Genomic DNA, 18,151 nt, shown 5'->3' with positions numbered 1-18,151 from the left:
CTGCGGCAGTCTGGGCACGGGTGACAGGGATGTTTTATGGCTTCTCAACAGGACTCTTCTTTTTTTTCTTCCCAGCAGCGGGAGGGTGCTGTGCCAAGAAGAGCTCAGGGAAGGATGAAGGCCATTGCTCTGCTCACCTGGACCGCTTTGGGCTGAGCTTAACTTGTGTGTCCCCCCTGTGCTGCTGCCCCTCTCTCCCTGTGCCACCGGGGACAAAGCCCAAATGTGGTGGCCCATAGGAACTGGCTTTATGTTGGCCTCCACTTTCTGCATCTTTCCCTTTCTTTCCCAAATGCTGCCAGGTTTGGTTTTCAACTCTTCTGGTCCCAAAGGGCTAAAAAGTGTGTTTTCAGCAGGAGGCGTACAGGCTAGGTTGAGGACATAGCCCAGGAGATGGCCCAGCTTTGAGGGCACTTGCCCAGGCAATAGACGCAGTGACAGCCAGGGGCTGAAAGCAAAGCCCAGCATTTTGCAGGCTGGGAAGCACATTCCCATTTTATAACCCAAAAAGTGATCTGCAGGGAAGGCTCTGCCCGGCGGCGATGCCTTCTTCACCAGGGCGGGCTTTGCACTGCCGCTGGGAGCAGTTCAAGCAGAGGAGCTCCTCCCGTGTGGGCCAGAAGTCCTGCATTAACATTTTTTTTGCAGCGAGTGTCTTAAGGTTTTGGAAGCGGGACTGAGCGTGCAGGTCTCCGGTGGACATCCCATGGAGGGTATGGGATGGGACTGGGAGGAGTGACGGATGTAGCTAGCTGAGTGCTTAACCTCCTCTGCCGCCTTTCCCCAAATCTCCTAACACATCTGGGGCCGTGAAACCGATACCTGGAGTAATGCAGGGAAGGCAGAGCTTCACCCTAGCAAGGGAAACTGGTGCTGCAAAACGGGGAGCCTTCGCTGTCGGAGAGCCAGCGCTCCGCCTGGCAGACGCAGAGGCTAAAAAAAGCCCCTTGACAAATGGAACAGAAAGGTTAAAATTATCTGTACATCATCTGAATAACAATGGCGATGCAGATTGTACCTGCTTATAATAGCTCCAGGAGACAGGGGATAAATCGGGAACAAAAGTACCCCAGGAACAGATGCTGCTGGCGTGCGGCTGGCAGAAGCGCTGGGGCTGCTCCTCCTCGCCGGGCCCTGGAGAGCCGTGGGGGACAGGGCCGCCAAAAGCACCCAAACCTGGCCTGTGTGCGCTCCCCTCCCCTCGTCCGCGGGTGCTCCAGGCCCCTTCCAGCCCCAGGTGCCGGCAGAGGTGTCCTGGTGGCTGGCGGGCTCCTGGGACGTGGGAGCAGTCCCTGCCTGCAGCAGCGGCGTTGCAGCCAGCGTTGGGCACAGCTCGTCTGGCGTCTGGGTACCTGAGGGACACGAACAGTCTTTTTCTTCTGGGACTGCTGCAAATCATCACCCCGTAACCCGGCTCTTCTTCCTGGGAAAAGATCCTTCCCGGGAAGAGGCATAATTTTCTTAGAGGTTTTTTCCTCTCTGTGTCTGCCCGGCAAAGCCACAGGAAGGCACAGGGCACCGAGGGCATCTTTAACTCCATGGGGCGCTGGCTTTTCCCTAAAGGCTCCCCACATTATTTTTAAGGCAGGATGCCAGCAGCTGTGCAACCCTGGGGGGGACGCAAGGGAAGCCTTGAGCACTCGAGATGACCAATGCTCACTCCTTTCACGAAGCTCCTTTCAGGAAAACAAGGGAAACTTGGATGGGAGGCTGCTGGAGTCAAACCCAAGCCCCTGGGAGGAGGAAGGGATGCGAGGGAGGGCCTGGGAAACTTGAAAGAATGAAGCTTTTGTCTTCCTTTTTTTCAGTCCCAGTGAGGTGCTTAAAATCCACCCGTACAAGGCTGAGTGGGCAGTGGTTTGCACCCTCTAGGGACACAGCTGATGGCTTGGAGGGGAGACGCTGTGGGTGGCTCTCATCCCCCCCTCCTTCCCTTTCGTTCCTCCGGTGGTACTTACAAGCATCCTCTCCCAGTGCCAAGGATGTGTGTGGGCTCTGAAGTGGGGCTGGTGCTTACTCATGCCGGGAGCCACGTGGCGTTGCTGGCTCGCTGGCTGGCAGCACCGACGGTTCCACGCGTGAGCATCCTCCCCCCTCAATGGGCGAGCATCCTTCCCCCAGGGGCGAGCACAGGCAATCACTGCTCCTTTCTGGCACCATTGTGGCTCCCCGGGGAAATGAGATGCTCTCAGAAGGTTGCCCCCACCGAAGGGCTTCAATAGCCCAGTCTGGTTCAGCATCTCTATTTTTTATTCGTCTCATTTGTTTACATCTCTTGACAATGATCTTTCTTGCTCGGTGACGCAGTGCTGCGTATCCTCACTGGCTGTGTTTGCCAGAGCCCACACCAGCAGGTGGAATACTGTGGACTGCCCTGGAAGTTGGTCCCTACCAGTGCACGGAAGAGCGAGCTGGCAAATAGCTTCTCCCAGGAGCTTTTTGGGAGCTGCTTTGTGTCACCTTTGGCTTTAGAGGTGACAGGGAGCGAGGAGATGGCAGCTCCCTTGGGCTTGGCTTGTCTCAGTACCTGCTGTCTTGTCCCCTGGTTAAATGACCACAGAGCAGGAAAGAGCCCACTGCCCATTTGCCTTTGCTATTTCTGTGTAGATAATTAAAAAACCCAAACCAACCCAATTCTGCCTTCTAAATGAATGCAAAAAGCATTAATTGCTCTCTTTCCTCAGCTGGAATCTTCCTCTCACCGAAGCAGGGCTCTCCGAGTGCCAGGCACCCCTGGCAAGGGGCAGGTGGGTGCTGGGAGGGCTGGGTGAGGCAGGGGGGAACCCAGCAGCTGTGATCTGCAGCCGAAAATCACCCGGTGCCCTCGGCTTGAAGCCGTTGCAGGGCTGAGAGCTGGACGTCTCCACAGCGGTCCAGCACGCAAGCGACCTGATGTAAGGACGAGGGCACAGATGCGACGCACCCAGCAGGCTGCTCCACCATCCCAGCGGACTTCAGCGGAGGTACCGGTGCCGCTCGGGGTGAACTTAGGGAGAGGGAATAGGGATAAGCGTTAAAGATATGAAGTTATTTGCTAAAGACAGGCCTAACTAGACTCTCTCCCCCTCCCACACCCCCTCCCCTGGGACGCAGTCAGTCAATTTATGGAGCAATCTGCCACAGATGATGTGATTTTCAGATTGATTTTCACAGATCTCCATCACAGCCATCATGAATGATGTGGGTTTTTTGGGTTTTTTTTCCCTTTCCAAAAGGGGAGGAGCAGAGGAAGGAAATGAATCCGGGGGTTGTACCTCCCAGTGGAGTTTAATCCTATGCTAAATTCAGCAAACGGTGCCTGGGCAAACACGGGTGCTTCAGGTTGCACCTCTGGGTCCTCTGGGCAAAGCAGGGAGCGTGCAGGACCGTCAGCCAGAGCCACAGCTCCCAGCTGCCCCTTTCCCTTGGCCTCAAGTGTTGACGGTGGCTTATGGATGGCCTTATCATTTCTTTGCTAATTTACTTTATGGGGGGAAAGGGGGGCGGTGGGGAAAGTGCAATCAAGCCTTTTTTTTTTTTTTAGGTTTTTCTCACTGATCAAAGGGGTGAGCTTCATTTACACCGGCATAATTTTTTAAGGACCTCTCCCAGCTTGAGCCCCTGTTCCTCCAGCATGTGATATTGCGCCGTATCAGCAAGTCTCACCTCCTCTAGCAGCGAGGGGTGCATGAGGAAACCAGTGTGAGCCGTGCGAAGGAGCTGTGAGTTAGCAAAGCCTCCCCTGCCCCTTGGCAAAGCCTTGTCTTACACCTCCTGGCAGGAATAGCTACAGCTGCTTTCTGCAGCAGAAGTGAGAGCAGAGGCGGGAGCTGGGGGCAACGGGACAGCCCATGCATCCTTACACCTTCTCAAGGACACAGCCTCGGGTCACAGCCAGTCTGCCACCCACAGCCCAGGCTATCCACACCGGTCCTGGGAACCAGGGGCTTTGCTGTGATCTCCACGTCCCCAAATGCCCGGTGTCTCCAGCCGTGCGTGTCCCACAACGGGTGCACCCATCCCACCACAAGGACAAACATCCTGGAGCCCTCAGCACAAGAAGGACACGGAGCTGTTGGAGCAGGTTCAGAGGAGGGCCACGAAGATGATCCGAGGGCTAGAGCCCCTCTGCAGTGAGGACAGGCTGAGAGAGTTGGGGGTGTTCAGCCTGGAGAAGAGAAGGCTCCGGGGAGACCTTAGAGCCCCTTCCAGTACCTGAAGGGACTACGGGAGGGATGGGGAGGGACTCTGGATCAGGGAGCGGAGCAATAGGAGGAGGGGTAATGGTTTTAAACTGAAGGAGAGGAGATTTAGATTGGATATCAGGAAGAAATTCTTTCCTGTGAGGGTGGTGAGGCACTGGAACAGGTTGCCCAGAGAAGCTGTGGCTGCCCCATCCCTGGAGGTGTTCAGGGCCAGGCTGGATGGGGCTTTGAGCAGCCTGGTCTGGTGGGAGGTGTCCCTGCCCAGGGCAGGGGACTGGAAATGGATGATCTTTAAGGTCCCTTCCAACATCCCTTCCATCCAACCATTCAGTGATTCTATGATCCTTGTCCCCAGGTCTCAGTGATCACTTAGGGGTGGAAGATGCCCCAGCGGGTCAGGTAGCACGGAAGGAGAGCAACGGAGGGTGCAAGTCAGACAGAGAAAGCCAACCGTGCTCACCCACTCGTCTTTGCTGCCTGGGGACATTTCTGTGATGAGTGTTGGCAAATCCCTGCTTCGCCTGGTGCTGGTTTGGGAAGAGAGACATCTTCCCACCCTGCACTGAGTGGACCGGTGCTGTGGACAACCAGCTTGCTCTTCCATGCCCACCACATCTCAGCAGCGCCGGCAGGGATTAAGACCTACGGCTGACAGACACAGGCAGATGGGATTATCAGTCACATGCGCCACCACTCTCTTCTTGTCTTAGCCTCTTTTTTTCCCCTGTATTCACTCCTCCAGTGGGTTTTCAGCCTGTGCTAGTGACAGCGATTTGATGCTTGACACAATCGGCTTCTTCCCGCTGTCTGTGAGAAGCTGGTGGGTGTTTAAACATACCCGATGGGACGTTTCTGAGCCAGGCTGGCCTTCCTCCGCATCGCACCCCAGCAGCATCCCAGCAGGAAAGCCTCCCTGGGCACTGGGGAGCCCAGCAGCTCACAGGGAAAGGGCTTTTGCAGCTTGTTTGCCCACTCCCACCCGGGTTTATGCTGTCCCAGATGCAGCCCACCACCACCTGCATGACGAAAAGAGGCTAACCTGCCTAATCGCCTTTGCTAATTTTCCCCTCTCCTCCACAGTCGCCCTCTTTGTTCCAGTATTCAGCGATCCTTGCCCTAGGAAGAGCTTTAGAGATACGTTCCGGTGACGGCAGCTAATGGCTGGGAAGTCATCTCCGCCGCAGCGGGCAGCTTTTGCCAGACCTCTTTCTCCATCGTTTGTGCTCCCTGAGCACGCCTGCCCCAAGGAAAAGGGGCATGGGTGGCCCAAAGCTGGGGTTAGCCACCAACTCTGGGTGCTGCACATCAATGAATACTGTTAATACAATTAATAATGTTCTGTGATTACTTAGCAGAGCGATTACTCTGGCTGGAAAGCTGTTGCTGCCCTCTGGACCTCTGCCGCCACCACATCCCCGTGCTGGAGGGACCCCTTTGAAATACTCAGCCAAAGCAAGTCGGACTGCAGCAGAAGGAGATTTTGGGAACTAAAATCTGCAACCCCCTGCTGGGATTAGCTGTTCCCAGACCCTGTTGTTTGCACTTGCTGCATGCACACACCTTCTGCCAACGTACACACGGGCCACCGCGAGCCTCATGAGGTTCGGAGACAGAGCTGCCGGCACCGCGTGTGCCCGCAGGCTTCCCGTGAGATGCTCTGCGGAGGGCTTGGAGCCGGCACTGCAGAGACGGGTCTGTCCTTCGGCCAGGAAAGGCTTTCTCTGTCCCTGAGTCCAGTCCTGCTCTCAGGTGGGGAAACTGAGGCATGAGATCATAGGGCTGAGAGTAGCAGTTCCTGGTGGGTTGGGCATTGCTCCTCTGGTCTTGGCAGGAGCTGGTGCTCGCTGCCTGCATGCTTTGGTCATTCTTCTTAAAGTTTCCCCCCTTTCTGTAGAAACCGCATTCTGCTCTGCTCACGAGGGTGACCTGCTGGGGGATCAGCAGGCTTTCAGCCAGGGCTGTGCTTATTGCGGCTGACCTGGTGTCCCCCGTTGCCACCAGGGCTCTAACCTACCCGTTGGACCAGCCCCTCCACCCAGGGAAAAGGGTTAAGGCATATTTTTGGACACAAGTGACTACAGCTCCAGTGAATTAACTCAGAGATGTTATTACAGGCCATGAAAACAGGTCAGGTTTCAGCCTGGGAAGGAAGCAGATAAGTGATGGGCTGCGATCATCTGCCGGCTGAAATCAGGCCAGAAAAAAAAAAAAAGCTTTTTTTTCCATACTCTGCCCTTTCCCTTGGCTCATGGTGGAGGGGGACGTCTCCGCCACCCCTGCGTAGCGCTGTGGGTGACGGGGAGCTGGGAGGATGCTGTCCCACAAGCAGCGCTGGGAGAGGGGAGAAGCCCCAGCAGCACTGGGAGGGAATCTGGCTCTTCTCCCAGCAACAAAAAACTTATTTTAGCTAAGGTCGGGAGGGCTAGACAGACCTCCCAGGCTGAATTTCACAGCCATGAGTAGAACAAGTTGTTGATTTTGCCAGTGCTGCCATAAGGAGACATGTCGCAGACGGAGAACGCTGTATCCTTCGTTCCTGACAAACGCCTGTCATGATAGCTTGAATATAAAGCAGGGGCTTAGGCAGGGGGAGCTTGTTTAGTGTTCTTCTTTTTCCACAAATTCATGTTTCCCTGCAGATTTTAAGAACCTCCAGAAGCCCAAAGCAAAGCCGGGGCTCCCATGTGCGCAACAGAAACACCAGAGCGAGCCCCATCTCCTGCAGGCTGGGTGCTGCGGAAGGGGAAGGCAAGCCGCGGTGTGTTGGCATCCTCGTCACGCGGATGCAGGCAGGGACAGGGGACGGCAGCGATATTCCCATGGAATGGAATGGGCCTGGTCTTGCCTGGTCCTGGAGCACGGAGCCTTGTCTTGGTGCCATAAAGCTGAGAGGCCATGTAGCAACGCTGGTGACCCAGCCACCAACCTCCCCACCCCCGGTGTCGGTGCCGCGAGCTGCGGGGAGGAGGGAGGGCTGCTTTTTTGCCAGGATCACTGAGGGGGGACCCTCCTCAGCGTCCCCCTCCTCCTGCTCGGCCCCTTTTCCTCAAGCAGCCTCTTTCCTCTTGTTTCGCACCGTTTTCTCCAGCAGCCCCCCACTGCGCCCGCAGAGAAAGGATTTACTCTGAGCAGGGTCATTCCCTGGCAGCGTTCGCTGCCGCCCCTCGGCCCCTCGGTCCTGGCATTCGGAGAAGTGAGACAGACAACGGCAGGACCAAGGGGACAGCTGCGAGGTGAGTGGTGAAACTGCAGACGGGTTTATTTCAAGACGCAGCTGGGATTTTAGCTCGTGCCCGTCCCTGTGCTTTGTGCCGGATGCTGCGGCGTGCGGGGACAGAGGTGGAGCGCGGGTCTGTTTAGGGGCTGGGAACAGCAAAATCTCCCTTGAACAGCCACGTTTTAAGTTGCATTTCTAGGGCTCTTGGCAGAAGCCTGGGTCCTGTGGTGTGCTCAGCGGTGGTTGCACTAAACGGCCGTGAGTTTCTGTATCGCTGACCTGCTGGGGCAATCTGGGCAGTTGGCAGACCCGATAGCTCTCCTGGCGTTAACACAGCAGTGCTGGTTGCAAGCAGTGGCTTGGGAACTGGGGGAGTGGGGTGGACCCAGCCGGTGGGATTTATTTGGGTTTTTTTCGTGCGTTTTGGTCTATTAATCCAAACCTCAGCTTGGCTTGACTTCTTCAGTGCCACCAGTTGAAGAGACTGCGACGCAGGATTAAATGTTGCCGTGCAATCATACGGGTGGTGGGTGTAGAAAGGAAGGGAGGGCAAAGGCAAAACAGAAGGGAGAGAGCAGCAGGGCTGGAGGTGACCCCTGCAGACCCTGGCCTAAGGAACACAGTCCCCAGGAGCGTGAGGATGAACCCTTCCTAGAGGAACTGCTGGAGAGGGTGCAGCAAAGGGCTACCAAGATGCTGAGGGGACTGGAACATCTCTCTCATGAAGAAGAGCTGAGGGATTTGGGTCTCTTCAGTCTGGAAAAAAGATGACTGAGGGGGGACCTTATCAACACTTATAAATACTGAAAGGGTGGGTGTCAGGAGGATGGGGCCAGGCTCTTCTCAGTGGTGCCCAGGGACAGGACAAGGGGTAACGGGCACAAACTTGACCATAGGAAGTTCCATCTCAACGTGAGGAGGAACTTCTTTCCTTTGAGGGTGGCAGAGCCCTGGCACAGGCTGCCCAGAGAGGTGGTGGAGTCTCCGTCTCTGGAGACATTCCAACCCCGCCTGGACGTGTTCCTGTGCCACCTGCTCTGGGTGACCCTGCTCTGGCAGGGGGCTTGGACTGGATGATCTCCAGAGGTCCCTTCCAACCCCGACCATTCTGTGAAATAAAAGGAGGGAGGTGCCACTTAACAGCTGCTTTTTCACACTCCTTCGCAGAGCTGCGATGCTTGTGCATAGAGATGGCACGGTCATGGTGGCAGATGTCTGCAAGGCACTGTCACTTTTGCACCAAAAGTGCTCTCAGTGCTCCTCCAATGCTGCCCAGAAGCCCTGGGATCGCTGCCGCCGTCTGCTGCCGTAACAGCCTGCCTCACAGCAGAGATGGGGGCTCCTGGGGGTGCTGCCATCTGGACATACAGAAGGAGACAGCCTTTGCTCCCTGAAACATGTCAGCTCAGGGTGGGAGAAGCAAATCCTATTATATGGAGGCACCAACAGCTTCATCGATGGAAGAATGCGACTTCAACTAGAGGTGGTTATTGAGTCCTGAGCATCCCGGCTCGGGCTCCGAGCACCAGTTACCTGCTGACGTGAGGTCTCAGCGGTGGAGAGATGAAGAGTGGGCCTTTGGTGAGCGCAGATGCTCGCGGGCAGCTCGCTCGCTCGCCGTAGGGGCAGCGGTTGCCTGCCCGTTGCAGATTGAGCTCGCCTGGCAGGAGGCTGGCTCCCCGCAGGCGGGTTCTTTGCACGCCCAGTTGGCTGCCCGCGCCTCGTGTTTGGCTGGTGCGATGCTCCCCGGGGTGAGGATGGCCGCAGCTATTTTGATGAAGTCTGAAAATCTTTTGGCAGATAATCAAAGCGCGCCCGGCCATTGGTCCTGCGCTCTGTGACTTGGTCAAATCTGGGATGTCGCAAGGGTCTGCACCTCAGGAGATGCGTGCAGCCTGTTCCAGCCAGAAAAGCCCAGTGTGGCTTTTCCATCACGTGGAAGTTTGTGCGGCTTCCCCAGTCAACAGAAAAGGCTGCGTGGCAATGGCTTGGCAGCTGCGGCTGAAAAAGATGACTCGAGGTGCTCCACGAGGCTCCAGCGGCTGCGTGAGCTCACCCAGCGGGGGCTTCATGGAGCAGCAGGACAAGGACTCCCTGTAAAAAGGGATTCTGGCATTTTCTAAGCTCTCCAGCAGCTACAGCCACGAGTGTCTCATAACAGCCTCTCCCGCAGGGACCTCGATGGCTCTTCGGCCGTGATCTTTCAGCGCTGAGTCAGGCAGAGGAGCTGAATCACACACCAGCGATCACAGCGCGTGCCTGACAACCTGCTCATCCAGGTGTGGGTCCTACTGGGCTTTGGTCACTTCAGCTGAACCATTCAAGTGAGCACAATGTCTGTGTTTTTTAAATTAAACCCGCTGCTTCTTCCCTTCAGTCTACTGCACTTCCAGCTGTCCCCATGTGTCTGCTAAGTGCTAGGACTGTCACGGGTAGATGACCCAGACTCCCGGCTCTCATTCCCCAGGAGTTCCAGCTGCTGTCTGGAGGACCAAGCGGCCCGAGTTTCTGGTCTGCTCCCTGTGATGCCACCGCTGTCTTGTGTGGGTACCGTAAGCCTGTGGGGATGTGCAGAGCAGTTTGTCCTCGCCCTTTCCGCAGCGGTGCTCTATTGCTCTGCGGGTATCTGTTGCCGTGTGTCTACGCGGGCGCTGATCTTGCAGACTGAGCCAAGGGTTGATGAAATTCTTTCTTTTTAAGCAGAGGCTACGCAGAGGCAGCTGTGAGGCCCTGCCAGTGGAGACCATCTCTTGTTTTGCAGGAATGCAAAAGCCAGATGATTTCTCAATGTGCCCAGCTAAGATAATACCAAATAATCTTGTTTGCATTTTAATTTCCCAGCCCTGTCGGGAAAAGCTGATCCACCACTGTTCTCCCCCTCCGTGGGCGGTGTGTGCCTGTGAACAGGCTTGTCGGAGGGTAGCACTAGTAGCAGTTGGGCTTACCCTGGCTGCCGCTCCGTCTGCCAGGAGCAGTGGGATCAAAGCGACATCGAGGGCTCCAGGGTGGCCAGGAGAGCATTGGTGCCGTGACGGTGAAGGCTGACCCACCGGCTGGAAGGCGCAGCAGGACACTTGGCTCCTCTTCTTCATGTGCTTCACAGAGGCTGGGTAGGAGCGGCGGCCGCCTCCTGCCCCCCTCCCCAGCGAGGTTTTCCTGTGCTGAGAAAGTGCCCGGCTCCATCTGGCTTTTTTTTTCCCAGCTGGGGGAGCTGAGTCATTGCAGTTCTTCAAGGAGATAGTTTGTTTGCCCCCAAACGGTCTGTCTCCCTTTGCGGTGAAGCCTGTGTCCCTCTTGAGACTGATGTAATTTTCTTGTGAATCCGTGGGTTTCTTTAGTTGAGGAATTTGTTTGCCATTCATATATCCGTGTTCTGTAAAAACGGCCACTTCTCTCCAGGGAGGCAAAGTTACGCCTTCGTTCATGGATCAGCCCAGTACATGCGTGAGAGACTCCATGCAGCTGAGCATGGCAATAAAACCCGTCTTTGGCTCCCCATCAGGGAAGGAGGCACTCCTTGAGGCCTGAAGTCATCCCACGGGCTCCCAAAACCTCAGGATACGTGCAGGGGAAGGAGCTCTGCTTTCAGAGGAGCGGGCATGCAGGTGAAAGTGGTGTAGGTTGTGACCCCATCTGGGTACAAGCACACCTTGCCCGTGGCGTGGGCGCATGCCCCATCACCCCCGAGCCTGACCCTGCTGCCATTCCCCTGTCAACGCTCTTGGGTTTTTTTTGCCCTGTCCTCAAGACAACATCTCATGGTCTAAGAAAGTCTCATCTATTTAATTCCTTGCTCATATCCCCTTAAGTACTTTACCAAACGCGGGGGACCAGCGTATCTCCACCCTTCTACCTGCTGAGGGGAATAGCTACCTCTTACCAGTTTGAGCCAGTATCACCCACTGGTGGTGGTAACAGCTGTAGAATCCTGCAAGCCTGCCCCTTCCCACTTTTTTCCTCCGTCCTGCCTGTCTTGCAACTCTTTCCTTACTCTGGAAAGCTGTGGAAATAATAAAGCGTTTGCAACAATTTTCTACAGGGCCTGTTTCCTCAGAGAGCTGATTAAAGGCAGACAGGAGAGAATCTAATCGCATCCGTGCTTTTATCTCCTCCTGAGGCACCACAATTTGCCAGGAGGACAAGAAAATCCTGGATTCTGCAGGGTCAAGGAAACTTCCCTAATCTCCCTCGTTAAACAGAAGCGGCAGCTCTCACTGGGTTGATCACGCCGTTGGTGTCAGCGGTTGTACCGGGGGGAATGTGGCCTGGCTTGTATCAAGCACATGAGAAGGAGGTGCCAGGACCTGCCAGAAGATCTGCTGCGGCGGAGGACACCAGCTCCTGCATCCCATGGGGATGGGCTGCCATGCACCCGCGCTCGGCCCCATCCAGGAGATGGGACGCCTCTGAATGCCGCAGGCAGGTGAGAAGTCTCCCGTGATACACAAGGACCAGCCCTTGTGTTTTCCTCGCTAACGTCCATCTTTGTCTCATGTATTTTTCTAAGCAAATCTCTATGGAAACAGGTACTGTTTGTGATAAAGCCTCTGTTTTTCACTTTGCTTCGTTGCTCTCAAGGAAGGAAGGGGGCAGAGACCTATAAAGGGCAGATGAGGTTTAGGCAGGGAGAGACAATTTCAGCTGCTTTGGCTCTTGGCACAGACGGGAACAGCCTTAGCATCCCTTGGTCCTGCCCTTGCTGATGGGCGACAGAGGTTGAGATCAAAACGGCCCCTTTTTGGCTCCCTCAATTTCAGTGAGGACTCAATGCCTGGCTTACACAGCCCTTCTTCCCATCCCAGTTGGATGGAGAGGGGCACTGTGGTGTTGAACGGGGGGGGTGTAAATCATTCTTGCCCAGAGTTAATAACCCAAATTTCATGTCTCCTCGGTGAGCTACCAGCCCTACAGCACCCTGGTTCTCCGGAAGGTCACCCAGGGCTAGTCCTGTCTCTGCATCCTGGCAGCACCCAGCGTGACGTTGCTACGGGGTCCATGTGAGTCACCTCCGCGCTAGCTGCGGTGCGGGGGGAGCGGGAGCTGCGGGCTGTGAAGCCAAGGGGCCGGAAACCACCACGAGACGGAAGGATGCACAAGCCCCCGCCTTCGTGGGACGCTGGAGCTCCGTCATCTCACAGAGAGCTTCCTGCCTGCAGCCCGTTCCCAAGCTCGTGAGCTTTCTAACTTGTTTGTTTGTTTTGGGGAGGGAGGGGGATGTTTTAGGAGCGGAGAGAGGAATATTTTCAAGGAGGAATTCGGTGCCAGATTGGCATCCTCTGCATCAGACAGAGCGGTGCACCAAAGCGTGCTCAGAGCTGCAGGAGGGAGCTGGCGTTTTTCATCCCCTTCTGCTGTGAGCCACCCTTGATATCCAGCCACCCTGGACCTTTCCAGGGGCTGCGGGGGCTACTAAACCCAAAGCAACCTGCAGCAGGCTAATATTCACATCCCGAGGGTTTTTAGGACACTCTAAGCTGTTTCTGTTTTCCGCCCAGAGAGGGTCAACCAGGCCCTGAATCAGACGCAATTCGCCTTTGGCACAAAGATGTTGCCTCCGGGTCTTGAAGGGAGAGTCTTCCACCCTGACCAGGAGCTGCCATGTCCTCTCCCTACTGAGAGCTGGTCCAGCTGCCCATCATGATGGCCAGACGCTCCTTGGCCCACGGAGGGTGGAAGGATGTGCTGTAAGACATATCTCTCTCTCCCCTCCCTGCTTTTCTTCAAGTAATTCTTTGTGTCCAGCCCAAACCAGCTGTGTGTAGTAGCCACCCTGCGGCTATTACTCGCTCTAGATGAGATCCATCTCGCCCGTCCCTCTACCTGCTCTGCCAAGAGGCACAGCCCAGGGGCTGCTCCCCTGGAGCTGTCAGGGCTGATGGTTGGAGATCATCACCTCCGGGGCGCTCCAAAGGCACCATGCATGGAAAACGCTCCCTTCCCACGGCTGTTTCTGGGAGAATTATATTTAAGAAGGGGGATTCAGACTATAAGGCTAATGGCGCTTCCTTCCGAAAGGAATCAATATTACAGAGTCTGTGGTTTTGCTGGAATTCCAATACATGATTACTGGGGTTGAAACACTGGTTAATTACCTAGTCATCTGTTGTAATGCTCCCAATTAGCTTGTGAAAGCATAGCAAATGCATAACTTCACACCTGTTTTAAATGCCTCATACAATGTTATTCATAGATAGTAGAAGATAAACAGTGCTGCCTGTCATATTAGGGTGGTATAGCACTCTCCTGCTTCCTTGGGTGTCCTTTCTTAGCCTGAGGAAGACAGGAATTTATACGTGAGATGAGGTAAGCAACTTCGATGGGATTAATTTCACATCCGAGCTGATCACATCACCTTGGCTGTGACTCAGGTAAACACGGCTTTCACGGTAGGCATCGGGAGCCTGGCAAACCCCATGGCAATGCCAGCAAGGCGGGATGGTTCAGCCCTCCGGGGAAACGGGTTGAAAGGAGGTCCTGCAGCATCGCCCAGCTTTCCGAACCTTGTTGAGCTCAGTTATCCCAGCCTCTTGGTGTCGGGAAGTAGAGGAAGGGTTTTCGTGCCCAGGGAGAGGGGCCAGCCTTCACCCAGCCCCGCTTCTCCTCGCCGCCTCTGTGCACCGCCTGATTTTGTGCCCACAAGAACGCGCGCATCAAGGCAATGTTTGCCCATACAAGTGCCTGTTTGCCCACACAATGCATTTGTACATCTGGCTTGGCAGATTGGTGCACATGCAAAAACGGGCAAGAAAACACTGAGGCCTGGATGGCAAATTGGGTCTGTTTTTTCTTTCATTTTTCGCGAAGGTGCTGCTCACGGTTACCTGGTTACGGCTGCATTGCAACGTGCCCTTCAGGAGAGATTTGGCTCCCAGATATTGCGCTCCAATGGTCTAAATTTTGCCTCCGTGTTTGGTGCAGTAGGTCACCTAAAATATTTGTTAGCTTTTTTAATCATAAAGGTTTCTCATCACCCTTTCCTGAACTTTATGTCTCAAGATATGTCCCTCCTGCAAGGCCTTTCTTCCCTTCCCTGTGCTCCCCCAAAGCAAGCTGATCTGTCAGCACAAGAGATAGTCTGAGGAAGGAGACTATCTCAGGTCCTAGACCCAAGCCCGGTGTGTTCATGTGATGATGCCCTAAGGGACAGGATTTAAAGCAAGCTGCCCTCCCCAGGGCAGGCTCAACCTGCCCGTGCAGATGCCCAGAGGTAGCTTTAAGCTGCCAATAACTTGGTTGTGTGTCTGGACCCAAGGATGTATATATTGACAGGCAACACGAGCATCTTCTCCAGTCTCACCAAGTGCCGATGGCTGTTGCGGTGTCCAGCAGCAGAGACCTGACAGGGCCAGCACTGGCTGAAAGGTATAAGTGTTTCTGGACGTGGCTTTCTCGACTTACTCCTTGTCCCATTTCACCTTCTTTTAAGCAGAAGTCTGTGGGCGACTGTCTGCAACAGCTGAGACAATACATGCATATCTAGGTGCAGCTCCCCATCCAATTTCCCTGCTCAGCAAAGACAGGCTTGAGAGATTATCCCCGCCCGGGTGATGGTTTTTAACCACAATGGCCATGAAAGTCTCCCTTATTTATCTCCAAGCTGCTTAGTGATAAAGTGGGTGGAGAAGGAAGCCACGTTTCCTGCTCAAAGAGTGTGTGGGAATACCTTTTCAAATGTTAATTTCTCATGTTTTTCAAAAAGCTACCCAAAGGCACTGGTCTGAGCGAACGCTAAGAAGCCTGTGCATATTCAAACCAACTAGGTTTTAAAAAGTTTGCAAAGATATTTGGGGCTGGGGGAGGGGGGGGAGGATAAGAAGGAGCTCCAGGAAAAAAACACCGCCGCCATTTCCCCCACTTCAAAGTTAAAATTAGATGTGCGCTTTTCCCTCTTCTCTGATGTACCTCCCTCCAGGGAAATAGGTGATGAATGCAAAAGCCCGTAAGGCAGCAGGATCAGCCAAGGGGTTCCCCTCCAGCCATGCTGATGAACGTCCCTCTCCCAAATCCTTCGCCTGTTCCCAAGCCGGCACCCATCCTCAAACCCCATCCGGCTGGTAAACAGTAAACCCACCAGGCAGGGCTGGTGGGGGCTGGCTTTGGCCAAGCGCCCAAGCGATACACAAAGCCACACATCCTCCCTTCTGTTCCGCATCCCAGGCAATCTGGTTTCCCCAATATCAACTCATCCCACTGTAAAATTCATCAGCTTTCGGGACTTTGTTATTGATAAAAACCCTCTCTACAAGAGCTGCCCAGGCAATATGTGGCTAATTGGCTGTTGTTAATACACACCCTAGGGTTTTCTGTTGTAGCTTTCGCTTTAAAGAAAAAAAAAAAAAGTCATGTGTGATTTTAATGCCGATTTGAAAGAAAAAGAAAAAAAAAAAATCTCTTGGGTCTGTACCCACTGCTAGTTTTAAAGTGCAGAATCTGTGTCTGTTATTGAATAAGAAATGCAAGCCGACTGCCAAATTTCAGCTTGAAAGCAGCCAGAAGCTATCTGGGGGAAAAAAAAAATGTTTTGCAAATACCTTTTGTACTTGTAAAAATAAAAATTAAAAAAAAAATAAAGAAAAGAAAAAAACGCCAACAAACCAGAAAGACTTCCCCAGTTATTAACCCTTGAAAAATACGGGGTCTTGTATAACTCAGAGCCCAGAAGTGACATCTAAGTCGAACAAACTCTTGAAAACATGAATTTATAGTTTGCATCTTATTCCTCGTAGCCAAGCAGTTTTATAACCAATGTCTTTTCATCCCAAGTGCTCAAGCTAGAACATAAAATGCCTCAAGCCTGGCAGTAAATGCGATGAGGGGATATGGATCTTGCTGTCCCTAAGTAAAAATTCCCTCATTTTTAAGGGTTTGGTTAACTCTCGTTTTGGCCAGGCCTGGAACAGTAATGTCCTTTCATGGTCTAGAATTTGTAACCATTGGACATGAAGCTCCCAAAAGAATTATCTGATGGTCTTTGCTTTCCTCTTGCTTTTCCTTCAGCCAAGCAGTGCCGGGAAGAGATGGGGGTGTTCAGCGAAACCCCTCCCTGCTTGCTCCTCCACAGTAATGAAATGCAAGAAGAGGTTTTTCCACTGAAGGATAAGAAATCTGCAGCAATTGGAAAGAGGACGGAGATATCTCAGCCGGACTGTGACCCTGAGCCGTGCCGTGGGGGTGCTTACAGCTAGGTGAGCATCCCTTTGCACCTCGGTGAGCGGGCATCTGCGTCAGGCAACGTGGTTCAGGATCCGCACGGCCCCGTCATGCTCAATTGACCGTGTCCATCTGCGACATCTCCTGAATTCAGGCCCAGTAAAGGTAAGGGGTTCGGGGTTCAACAGGTACACCTCTTCCCCATTGCAGCACCCCGAGCGCAGGGCCGCGCGGCTGACGCTGATGTGCTTCCTTTCGCCCTCGCTCTCCTCAGGAGCCCCTCCTGGCTTCGTCTGCTTTTGCAATCCCCACCCTGCTATCAAGCCACTTAGTACACACACACAACAAAATAAGTCTTCGTGATGCACAAAGCAAAGGAAATCATGGGGAAAAGCTCTTCAAAACACGCATTTTTTTATTATTATTTTTTTTTTACAGATCAAGAATTTCACGACCTGGTGGAGAGCACAAACAATACTGGACCAGGCATTCGTAATATTTGGTGCCTGGTTTGTATAGCTACTGCAGCTAATATCCCCAAATAAATACTTCCGTGACTAATCCCTTGGAAAGAAAAACACAAAGAAAGAGGCTGTCACATGAAACAAGATGATTTTGATGTTTGTTTTGTATTTATAAACACAAATTCTGTCTCTTGGGCTGTGTAATATACTTCATCTAAAACCCTGTCAGTCTCTCGATAGGTAAATACGTGTTTGCTCTTTGTCCTCGTTCCATCCCTCCCCAAAAGCCAACAAAGAAGTCCTTATCCTCGTCTCTGGACTCAGGCAAACCTCTGTGTATTTTGCTGGGGATCTAGGAGTGCAAAGTGTAAAATTCTAGAAATAATTGCGGTTTCATTCAATGTGATTAAAGTATGGAAATTTTCTCCTTGGGATTTTTTTGCATAACAGCAACAATAAAACCCCATTAAAAAACAAACAAACAAACAAAAAAAACCAAAAAAACAAAACCTGTTGGCGTCATCAGAACCTAAAAATAACAGGAAGATGACTGCTGGTGCCAGAATGATACCAAACAAAATCTATTACTGAATTAGATTCTTTCCAATTGTTTTTCTTAGGAATATATTTCCCTTTTCCCCTCAGGGTTTGTTTGGAGCCAAGGTATTCTGCCTGCCAGTGCCATTCCAGCACTCTAATTAACAAGAAGTGATGTGTCTTACAGTAAAAACCAATATCTATTAAAATATTGATGAAGGCGAATAAGCTAAGGAGTTTGCCGTGCCTGGATTCTAGCTGGCAGTCGGGGGATGACTTTGAAGGGAGGGGAGAGCTGCACAGCCTCACCCCGCTGCCGCAGCCAGCACGAGCTTCCCCTTCCCGGAGGACAGACCTGACGTCCCAGGAGCAAGCAGCAGGAGAAGCCTGACTCCAGGTACTGTTTGTAGCTCACGGTGCGTCTGGAGCACCCAGCACTCTTTCCTCCTTGGTTTTCTTCCACTGCTGCATCAGCAGTATCTGTTTTCTCTCCGGTGTAGATTTGGAGGCCCTGCTTTCTGGGGTTTGCCGTCCATTCATTTCAAGGGTCTCGTCTTTTACTTATTTTCCCCGTCTTTCTTTCTAATTAAGCCCCTATT

At 53.3% G+C, this 18,151-nt stretch overlaps 1 long non-coding RNA gene across 1 annotated transcript; it reads left to right on the top strand.

Moving 5' to 3' along the window:
• Nucleotides 1–12,353: 12,353 nt before the first annotated feature.
• Nucleotides 12,354–17,327, top strand: LOC134519987 (uncharacterized). The gene is made up of 3 exons (XR_010072340.1): nt 12,354–12,572; nt 16,399–16,716; nt 16,990–17,327. It is a non-coding gene; the product is annotated as an uncharacterized LOC134519987 (long non-coding RNA).
• The last annotated feature ends 824 nt before the right edge of the window (nt 17,328–18,151 follow it).

Source organism: Chroicocephalus ridibundus, chromosome 8 (assembly GCF_963924245.1).
Source record: "Chroicocephalus ridibundus chromosome 8, bChrRid1.1, whole genome shotgun sequence".
Classification (NCBI taxonomy): Eukaryota; Metazoa; Chordata; class Aves; order Charadriiformes; family Laridae; genus Chroicocephalus; species Chroicocephalus ridibundus.
This window is presented reverse-complemented; position numbering and strand designations above follow the sequence as displayed.